Raw genomic sequence first — 11,919 nt, forward strand, 5'->3', positions numbered from 1 at the left:
GGTGATGAGCTACCTAGGGTTGGAGCAGCACCAGAGGGTGCGATAGCCACCAAAGAGGGACACATAGAGTATGCGCGATGTTGCTAGGAACCTCGAAGGTTTGAGCATGGGTGTGCCACCTCTTCCCATGAGAGAGATATTGGTCCATATGCAGCGACACATAGTGGGTGTGCCAGAGCGGTTTCTGGTGCCTTTGAGGAGGTTAGCTAGAGCAGTGATCTATTACCATGAGTAATAGGCTCAACATGAGTAGGGTATGGCCAGTGGGTGTTAGAGCGAAGCTTAGCAGAGCCATTTTTGTACTTAAAACACCCAAGTTTTGGGCATTTTTGATGTAAAAGGACTAGACATGCGAATAGTCAGGAGGAATGAGTAGTGGCAGATATGAGTGCCTGTTTCAAGGCATCAAATGATCACTGAGCTTGATCGTCCCATAAGTATGACACTCCTTTCTTGACCAGGCGCATAAAGCCTTTTGTTAATTCGGCCTAATTCACGATGAAACGGTGTAAGAAGTTTGCCTTCCCTTGCAAACATTGGAGTTATAAGCTGGATTGTGGTGCGGGGAATTGAGTTATCACCTTTAACTTATCAGGATCAACTTGTATCCCATGTTTGGAGACAATGAAACCAAGTAGGCATCTAGAGTCAACAAAAAATACGCACTTATTCGGATTTAGACGAATGTTATAGAACCTACCCATAAGAAAGATTGCTCGAAGATGAGCTAGGTGTTGGGATCGTTTCTTGGAATGGGCTGGAAGATCATCTAAGTAAGCTTGAACAATATGTTTAATATCACGAAATGCATCATCCAAGGCCCTCTAAAAGGTTGCACCCACATTCTTTATACCAAATGGGAGCTTCCGATACACAAATATGCCTCAAGGATAGATGAAGGTGGTTTTGTGCTGGTCTGCATGTTTTAGCAATATGGTTATAGCCTAAGAATCCATCCCTAAAGTAGAAAGACTCACAATCGGTGCAATCATCGATTATTTGGTCAATGAACGAAGCCAGATAATTGTATTGTGGACATGCGATGTTCAAATTGCGGTAGTCAACACAAACACAGATGATACCTTGTTTTTTGTTTACAGGGACCACATTGGAAACCCATTTAGTCAAGGGAACATGGTAGATGAAACCAACACGTAACAATTTTTCAACTTCAGTCTTAATAGTTGTAGTTTCTTGGGGGTGGATTGGTCGAAGTCTTTATCAGACAAGCCTGACATTGCAATAGACCTTGATCTCATGCTCCACAATAGAATAATCTATGTAGAAAATTTCCTCATAAGACCAAGTGAAAACATCGTGGAATTATTTGAAAAGGTAGGTGAAGCTCACAATTTCCTCAGGATTGCAGTTAGCTCCAATCTGAATGTTTTCCACGATGCCTGTTTTGACCGAGATATCGATGAGCATAGTCTTTGAAAGATTGCCCAAATTGCCTTCCCAATCCATAGTTTGGATAGTCGTGTAAATCGAGGGAACAATTTCAGGTGGGTCAAAAGGTAGGATTTGTATAAGTGTCATGTTCAAATCAGATATCGAAGCGTGGTGATGAAAATTTTCCCAAGGTCACTCTTCTAAAGACATGATCTCTCGAATAGCTTCATCCGTAGGTAGTAATTGATTAAGGAGATCGTTAGAAGGATTCATAATGGGAGAGGAAGCAGTGCCATTGGTCGTAACCAAAGCAACGGAAAAATTATATGCACATTGATTGGCTTGATAGGCCAATTTAGTTGGTGAAAGCGACATTTGTTCTCCATAAGAGTCAATGTTTGAAAGGGTAGGGAGGATCCAGGGATCAGTTGGGTCATGAGGAAAGGTGGAGACCATCGAAACCATCTGTGGAACCTCGAACGACGGGAGAGGAAAGCAACCCAACAGGGAGAACCATTCAAAATACTAATACCAACACTAACATAAGAGTCAGGTATGCCACCTACTAAGGGCACGATATCGCTAGGTAATGGGGACTAATATGGGGTACAAAAGGAAAACTAGTCCACTGTGACTATTTTCCCATCCAACAGGAAGAGGATGAGTTGGAAGACCGAAGAAACAATGGCAATCATGGCATAGGTCCAACTGCAGCCCAAAAGCATATTATAGTCAAGATGATGATCTACGACTTCAATATCCATCATTACCGTTTTCCCACTCAAAGTGATGAGGTAGCTGGCAAGGTATCCTTTCAGGATGAAAGTGTTGCCATCAAATTCTTTAAGGGAATTCGACGACGGTGTGAGAGTGGGAGAACCTAGGGCGAGCCAACATGAATTGGACATTATGTAGGTCGAAGCACCTTCGTCAATGACCACGATGGATAGCTCTGCCTTTCAATATAACTTGCACCTGAAATGCAAGTTGGTGGTGTTGTCGCTTTTAATGACACTCGCAGCAAGAGTGCTTCAGGAGACATAGAAAGATTCCTAGAGACAACCTTTGGGTCGATTGTAGACCAGTGCCTAGGAAATCTTAAATAGAGGAGTGCATGGAAGATTATGAGTGGGGTTTCTGTTGCACTCCAATTGTCATGTAAGTAAAAAGAGAATAAAGGGGGCTTGGTTCAATAATCTATCATGCAGGTAAACTCAAGCCGATACATGGATCCAAACACTTAGGGGGTAAATCGGGCCAACCTCAAAGAGAAATGTCTGGTTCTGGTGGCCGACACACAACAACATGCATATTTTTATTGAATTTGTAGTAAAGTGAAGAGGAGGAAAGGAAGGAGGGAATTCGATGCAAAGGGCTGTAAATAGGACAAAATCCCAAGCAGTAATGTTTTGGTTGAAGGGTGGAATTCGATACATAGGGTTGTAAACAACACAGAATCCTAAGCAACGATGCTTCAGAATAAATGTGGAAGAGAGAGGAGGTGGAAAGATAGAAACAACATAGTGCTTATTGAGGTTTCATACCAGGTATAACATGGGTACCTCTATCACCAAATAGTGTGAGTAAATCTATGCTCATATATGTACTGTGGGTTAATATAATAACACAAGTGAATATGTAATTACTACGGGTATCGTAGTTTATTGAATAACACAAGTAAATCTGTAATATACACAGGTGTGGTTCTTTATTTAGCAGCCTGGATAAATCCATGAACCGGTGAGAAACCGACAGTGTCATTACACTATTTCAGAGAAGGAAAAACATATATGAAATGATATTTACAAAGAGGAAACATACTGTACAATGATTTGCTTGGAATCACTAAATAGTTTCATTAATTTTAGAAATGGGTCCAAATACCAGTGCATCACATTCGTCAATCTATTGCTCAAGTCCCTCATGAACAGGCAACTTAGAAACAAGAATGGCATCTCAAAATTTGATGACTATGGGTGCAAAATTCCAGAACCTTTTCTAAGCCTTTGCCCCCCCTATTTATACAGAGAAGGGGGGGCTTTGAATCAATAATTACAAACTATCTTAGCTAGGGCCAACTGTCTGATTGACTAGCTGTCTCGCCCTGTGATGGCTCTGCTACCCAAAAAGATTACAATCGGGATTTGATCCCTTTCTAGAAAATATGGAAATTACAGAAATAATAAGGAAAAGGAAAAACTAAAATATGATGGAGGAAGTGTCCCTCTGCTGTCCCTATGAAGGCCCTCGATCAGGCCACGTCTCTGTCATTGTGCGTCCCTCTAGCTGCTCAGTTGGTTTCTGTCACTTTCGCCTTAACTACCTGACTTCTTCCCTCTCTAGAGTTGAAAGCGATCGACCGTGGTTGCTTGTTGCAGAGTGGAAGCGGAGTTTGTCCGGGCAGTCCGTCATTGTGTATTTGAGTGGAGCTCCATGCCTAGCCATTAAGTCTTCATGAGTCCCCCCATACTAATTTTCCACTGCACCTTGTCTTCATTAAATACTTCAGTTGTCGACCCATCCGCCTTCAAAGCCAAGTACCATATTATCGGGGCTTTATGACCACGAGACATTTACTCTTAAAGGTGTTGCAGAACAGTGGGTTCTGATTCTCCTTGGCCCCCTTTGTTTTATTCACTGTCTACATTTCTTCTCGTATAACCGGGTGGTTGTGACCAAGTGCTTAGTTCTCGAGTGCCGGGGCCTTTGGTGGGAGAGAGTGAGGATGAATGGTTTTCGAAGGGGGCCATGAGTGGTAAGTGGTAAGTGAGGGGGGGGGGGGAATGATATGAGAGGGACACGTAGCAGTGGGACTCGGTGGGGAAATCAGTTTTTCGGACCCCCCCCCTTCTAATAAAGGGAAACATGGCGCGGGGGGGGAAGGCTTGGGAGCCCTCGATCTGGCGGACTCAATCTGGGTTGTCTCGAGATGGGGGTATTTATTTTATGGTGGAGGAGGGACCTTGCCTTGTGCAATCACCAATTTGCGATGGGTGACGTCATCACTACTACGTGTCACCTTATGAGTGGTCACACGTGTCACCCAAAAATGCCCCCTTAGAATGCTGAAAAAGCTAAATCTGTGTGCCACGTGTCCTCCATACTACCACGCCATGATGACACTAGCTTCCATGTTAGTTTATCGGGGCCAATAGTATTCCACCACGTGGCCTGTCAGAGGAGAGAGAAAATGATTGCCTCCTATTTTTGCGTTAATTTCTTTTGTAAATCGGCCTCTGCCCTCCTCGACGCTTTAACACTAGATGCCTGAATCTCAGTGATATCAAGGTTATCGGCCTTCGGCGGTTTGATGACATTTGTATTTGTTTTCACCCTTTGACCCTTACAATCATTGATATGCGATATTGGAGTTCTGCTTTGTGAAATGTCGATATACTATGCGCAATGGGCCTTCGACCGCCGATTATGATTTGCGATATCGGTGATCAATGATCACTGATTTTGTTGCCCCTTTGCATTGCACTTTGAAACCTCGTCGATCGCTGATATGCCGTGCCTTGGACCTTTGAATTTTGTGATCACTGATATCAATGGTCGTTGATCGCACATTTGATCATCTATCCCCTAATGTTGCTTTTCCAAGACTCTGATTGCGATTGTGATGAGCCTCTCTTGGTCTTTTCTCTTTGTTTTCTAGCTTCCAAACGGTAACTTCAACAGGGCTTATCTTCTGATCTAGAAGTCCATTTTCGAACTTCCACATATCGTTGGAAAGCTTATTACGGGCACTATGTAATGGATAGGGTCTGATTAAGCTCTGAGGGCTTCTGTAGCTTGGAAATGGCTTCAAAATTCACTGCTCTTTTGCACTCTTTTCACAGCTGAAAACACATTTAGCAGTGAGTGACAACATTGGCTCCAACTGGGGACAATGCCTTGCTGGCAAGGTGCTGAGAACCTGTAGACCAGTATCCTTCACCATTGGGCATGGAGTCAAAAATATAATGAATCTATATAACCAGAAAATCTCCATGGGACTTCATTTGCTGGGAGTACTTTCCTCATCAAACTAAAATGCAGAAATAAAAATTCTAACAACTGTAAAGTAAATTCTCAGCTAGTGAGATTATTTATATACATTCCTACTTATGCACAGGGCTCAATTCAACTAAGTGAGTTCCACTCTCCAATGGAGCTAGGCCAACATTTGGGTGCTAGACCTAGTGCCTCCATGCCGTTGAAAAATAAAAATTAAAACAAACATGAACAATGAAAAGTCTTCAAACAAAGAACCTAATACATGTTCTTGAAATAACCTCTGCTGTTGGCTTAAGAATGTCATCATGTAGTCAGCTACAGGGTCATAGAACTAACAAGGAAAGTTTGCAACTGCCTCTTTTTCACAAACAGTCTGCTGAACACTATTTAGTTCCCTAGCCTTAGGTTTTTCAAGAAAAACTTGTCGTTGATCCTTTTCTACCCCTTTGTCCATGGGCCAACCCTCTTGGGAATTTGCAATGGGATCTTTAGTTTCTGAACTGTAAGAGTCATAGACTGGAGGGCCTATTGAGAATTCCTGATAGGGACCTTTCTACAATAGGTAATCACAGACACTGCTTGGTGCTTCAGCTTCGGGCTCTTCTTGAAAAATTTGTTGCTGGAAGCCTGCTCCCCACTTGTTGGTGAACAACTCACTTTGAACCTCTATGGTCGTCTCATCCTCCTCTAAACAATATGAATCATAAATCAGAGGAGCTTCTTGATCTTGTTCTCTAGGTGAAGGATGTGCACAATGGACTGGAGCTTCTTTGCTGACCTCCTGGTGGGCCTCTTCTTCTTGTGTGGCTTCGCATAACTGGGAGCATTGTGGCTCTGCATCACTTGAATCTCTGTCAGAGTCATATTCATCATAGGAAGGAGAAACATCAAATTTAGCCGAATCATACCTCTAAGGGTTTATTTGCAGCTTGATGATGTTTCCTTCCTCTCTTTATTTCTCATTGGGTGATGCTTCTTGATGTGAGTAGATGTTTTCTTGGAGTGGAGCTCCATAAACATCTTCAGTAGGGCCACCAGCCTCAGAAGTATTTTCAACATTAAAATGTGCGCAACAATCTTCAAACAGAGCATTCGGTGGATATAGTTCTTTGTAATAGTGATTGAATGATATATGAAAATGTTTTAAGGAAAATATGCTGCCACGAGGTATTATTTTGTACCAGAATCTAGCATCCTCATCTAAAGAATACATGAACAATTTCATTTGTACATCTTCAAGAAAAATACCATGTTGTTCCATGCATTCATGAAATTCTTTAAGGTGTTGGTCGGGGCTTCTATCTGTGCTCCCACTGAATCTAGGAAAATAGGTAATCCATTCATGGAACGAAGGGACATGATTAGGATAACCAACAATAGAAGAAAAATTCATTGGGGAAAATTTGTCGGCCAAGAATGCAGGAATGGCGATCTCGAAAACCTCCACAGATGAGTAATTGTAGGTTCAAAGGTAGAGAAAGCTTTCGGCTACTTAGCATCAGAGTGAGTATGAGGCAGATCGAAAGCCAAGATGATCAAATAGAGAAATGAACAGTGGATTCGCTAGGATGTTTACCAAAAACTTGAAATAGTGGAGTCACTAAGGTGAGAGATCTTCAACCCACACTTCCCTTGCTCACCTAACAAAGGAAATGTAAAAAAATTGTCGTACCCAGGGAAAAATATTCTAATCCGTTCCCCAGCAATGGTGCTAGAAAGATGATGTCGCTTTTAACAACACTCGCAGTAAGAGTGCTTCAAGAGACATAGAAAGCTTTGTAGAGACAACCTCTGGGTTGATTGTAGACCAATGCCTAGGACATCTTAAATAGAGGAGTGCATGGAAGATTATGACTGGGGTTTTTGTTGCAATCCACTTATCATGTAAGTAAAAAGAGAATAAAGGGGGCTTGGTTCAATAGTCTGTCATGCAGTTAAACTCAAGACGATACATGGATCCAAACACTCAGGGGGTATATCAGGCCAACCTCAAAGAGAAATGTCTAGTTCTAGTGGTCGACACACAACAATAGGCAACTTTATATTGAAGTTGTAGTAAAGTGAAGAGGAGGAAAGGAAGGAGAGAATTCGATGCAAAGGGTTGTAAACAGGACAAAATCCTAAGCAGTAATGTTTCGGTCGAAGGGTGGAATTTGATACATAGGGCTGTAAACAACATAGAATCCTAAGCAACAATTCTCCACCAAAAATATGGAAGAGAGAGGAGGTGGAAAGATAGAAATAATGGAGTGCTCATTGAGGTTTCATACCAGTATAACATGGGTACCTCTATCACCAAACAAGGTGAGTAAATTTGTGCTCATACAGGTATTGTGGGTTAATATAATAACACAAGTAAATCTATAATTACTACAGGTACCATAGGCTATTGAATAACACAAGTAAATATGTAATATACATAGGTACGGTTCTCTATTTAGCAACCCAGATAAATCCATGAATCAGGGAGAAACTGACAGTCTCATTACACTATTTCAGAGAAGGAAAAACATATATGAAATGAGATTTGCAAAGAGGAAACATATTGCGCATTGATATGCTCGGAATCACCAAATAGTTTCATTAATCTTCAAAATGGGTCCAAATACTAGTCCATCACATTCGTCAATCTATCGCTCAATTCCCTCATGAACAACCAACTTAGAACCAAGAATGGCATCTCAGAATTTGACGACTATGGGTGTAGGATTCTAGAACCTTTTCTAAGTGTTTATCCCCCCTATTTATACAGAGGAGGGGGGGCTTTGAATCGACAATTACAAACTATCTCAGTAAGGGCCAACTGTTCGATTGACTAGCTGTCTCGACCTGTGATGGCTCTGCTGCCCAAAAATATTACAATGGGGATTTGATCCCTTTCTAGGAAATATGGAAATTACATAAATAATAAGGAAAAGGAAAAACTAAAATATGATGGAGGAAGTGTCCCTGTGAAGGCCCTCAGTCAGGACACATCTTTGTCATCGTGTGTCCCTCTAGGTGCTCAGCCGATTTCTGTCACTTTCGCCTTAACTGCCTTACTTCTCCCCTCTCTGGAGCTAATAGCGATCGACCGTGGTTGCTTGTTGCAGAGTGGAAGCAGAGCTTGTCCTCGCAATCCTTTTTTGTGTATATGAGTGGAGCTCCATTCCGAGCCATTAAGTCTTCCTGAGTCCCCACATATTGATTTGCCGTTGCACCATGTCTTCATTAAATACTTCAACTGCCAACCCATCTGCCTTCAAATCCATGTACCATGTTATCAGGGCTTTATGGGCGTGGGACTTTTACTCTTAAAAGCGATGCAGAATGGTGGGTTCTGATGCTCCTTGGCCCCCTTTGGTTTAGCCACTATCTACATTCCTTCTCGTATAACCGGGGTGCTGTGACCAAGTGCTTAGTTCTTAGGCGCTAGGGCCTTTGGCAGGAGAGAGTGTGAGGATGAGTGGTTTTTTTTTTTTTTGGGGGGGGGGGGGCATGAGTAGTATGTGGTAAGTAAGGGGGGGGTGTGTGAAATGGTATGAGAGGGACCCGTAGTGGCGAGGCTGGGCGGGGAAACCGCTTTTTCGGACCCTGTGGTGTGGTAAATTCTAAGTGTGGACACAAACAATTCCTCTAGCCCGAGAGCGTGGGTCTAGCCACAAACAAACAATCTATGGAAGATCTCCTTAAGTTAGAATCAAATAAGAGGGCCTACCTCTTAGTTCGCTATTCCACTTGGTGATGATATTGCTTCCTCGCTCCAGCTATCTTCCGTTTTCTTCATTCGAACACCTAAAACAAGTAAACAATAGAAAACAACAAACATAATAACATACAAATTGCATTCAACCTACTTAACAGGTCAAGAAACATTAAGCCATAAATATGTGAGATGACATTTCATGTAGGAAATAAATCGATAGTTGCATCTATATTAGTTCAAGAAGAGATTACAACCGATGTCTTGACGTTGTTGTTCTCTTCTGACAAATCCGGGTTTCGACACACTTCTACTAGCATTCCATGGATGGCCCCAACAGTGATAGTCTCAAGGCTCTTCCCCTTAGTCTTCACACCAAACCAAATCACAATTCTCCCCTAAACACAAACTAGAGAGCTACAAAGTATGGATAACTTGCTGATTACTCCAAACAAAACTTAATTAGCACTAGCACACCCACACTAACACTAGTTTGTGCTTGAAAAAAGTGGAGGTTTATATAGCTTGAATGGATGGGAGATGGTTCCTCTTCTCATGGGAGAAGGTCTTATCTCTTGAGGTAGTTCCATCCTAATAGGGGAAGGAGCCCAATCTCACCTCCTCGGCTCCATTCGGCCTAACCATTTACCAGACTTCTGTTACGAAGCTTCTAGAGTTGGAAACTTTGGCTCCATATTTAAAAAACTTTCCAAAAGAGGATCGGCACAACTAGGAAAAGGCTTAGCGACTCCAGTCGGCGTGAGGGACAATTTTAATCTCTGCATATCGGTGCGGGAAGGACACAGGTCATTAGCGTTGGTCTTGTAAACTAGGAAAAACATAAGAGTTTGGGAAAATGATGCAAAGGGGAATTGTTTTGCTCATGAAGAGGGACACAATGGGAGGTTCTTCATGATGGGAAAGCATGAAGGGTTCACTGTAGAGGTCCTCCAGGATCAAGGAACGGGGAGTATAGGGACAGTGACAAAATGTTGTGTAACAGATGCCCCCTAAAGCGTGAAGGCCGAACTAGAGTGAGGGGTGAAATGCTTTATAACTCAGTGCGGGGAACTAGAGTCTACCGTCGAAAAACCTGCAAGCAAGTACAGATACATATACATTACTGAAAACTCTATCAAACGATACATGAATCGTGGTATGGATGCAGCCATCCAAAGAATGATCATGTAAATGGATCCAGGCATGGGTGCAACCATCCGATAAAGAGGATCATATCGAAACCAAGGTATGGTCGCAACCATCCAATAATGAGAAGGATCACATATGACAACTCATGGTATGGTCACAACCATCCATCTAAAAGATACATGTATATCAACACAACCATGTCACATCACCTTGCAACCTGGAATTTTGTAATCTGAGCCCAGGGTCTTGCGCTCCAACACGACCCGATCAAAGTACAGATTCTAACATGTGAATAGATGTGTTGACATCGAACATGCTATAAAATCGCTTGATTACCAGTCAATGATGTAAACTGTTAACAAGCATGAGAGAAACCATCAATAATGACAATGGTTCTCAAGGTACTAGCAACACAATTCACGGAATGTGAATGAAGGAACTGAAGTCGAACACCCGTGAAATCACCCAATTGAAAGCCAATGGTGTGAACTTATCATCGAGTGTGAATAACTTGCCGTTAGGGCATGCAAGCTCTAAGGTACTAGAAGGGAGCCTCTCGGCCAACTTCCTGGATAATGAGCTGAAGTCAATAGGAAGTGACCGTGTCGAAGGAGGGCCATGATGTATCCCACATCATCGACACAAGATAGAGGGATGCAAATGATTTTGGATGATACAAAGAATCAGGAGTAAGTGCAACTACAGAGGGACTAACCCTTGAAGATATCGACGACACGATTCCGGAGCTTGGTAGCTTTTGGATCCATGGGATCGGTGGTCAAGATGACGGGGAAGAGATCAAATGGAAGGGAAAAATGAACGGCCCAACTCAAGAAGGTCAATGATGAAAGGAGGATATTCCAACCTGACATGAAGCAAAAAGTGACATGTTCAAGAGTGAGCTGCCGACACAACTGATCGAATTTCCAATTCCCCCCCACCATTTCCGGCAGGTACCCCAATTATTTTTTAATCACAAGGTTGAATGGGATAGCATATGCTTGCACTGTAAGTTCATTCTTCAGATGAATCCAACCTAGTAAGTTTAATGAGCCCTAGAAAGGAGAATCTCATGTTCGTCACAGTGACAAATCCAATGTCGTTTAAGATTTTAACGAGTGCCACAAAGGTGTAACTCAGTACCTTTTTCATGTTTAGAGAGTTTGAAAAAGACACAGAAAAGAAAAATCCACATGGTCCATTTTCGTACATTTGTGGCTCTCGAGCCCAAAAAGGTAGAAAACGATACTTGAGAGAACTGCTTAACCATTCCAGTCAAGGAGTACCTTTTCATAAATAGTTCATCCCAGCCCGAAAAAGGGGTAAACATATACTAGGTAAATGACATTTTGCAGCCTTTAATGAGTTCAAAAAGATAAGAGCTCGGCAATATTTTCATGTTTAAAGGGTCGGAAAAGAGCTTGAAAGTGGACCCCCATTTTATTCTCTTTAATGAGTCAAAAAGGGAAAAAATACTCGGCAATATTTTCATCTTTTATGAGTTAGAAAAGAGCTTAAAGGTGACTCGTCCTGGAGGAACGAGTGGTATAAAGGGTAGCAACTGGTTCCGACAATGGAGGAATTGCTCAAAACATGTAATGGTCAAGAGGCTGGCTAATAAAACCACTCATTGTTGCGGTTCCTCAGGAAAGGAAAAAAAACCAAGTGAAAGCATATGATCGGCCAAAGAGATGGTG

The sequence above is a fragment of the Pinus tabuliformis genome, chromosome 3_2, assembly GCF_031772625.1.
Source record: "Pinus tabuliformis cultivar Carrire ecotype Pingquan chromosome 3_2, CPIR1, whole genome shotgun sequence".
Classification (NCBI taxonomy): Eukaryota; Viridiplantae; Streptophyta; class Pinopsida; order Pinales; family Pinaceae; genus Pinus; species Pinus tabuliformis.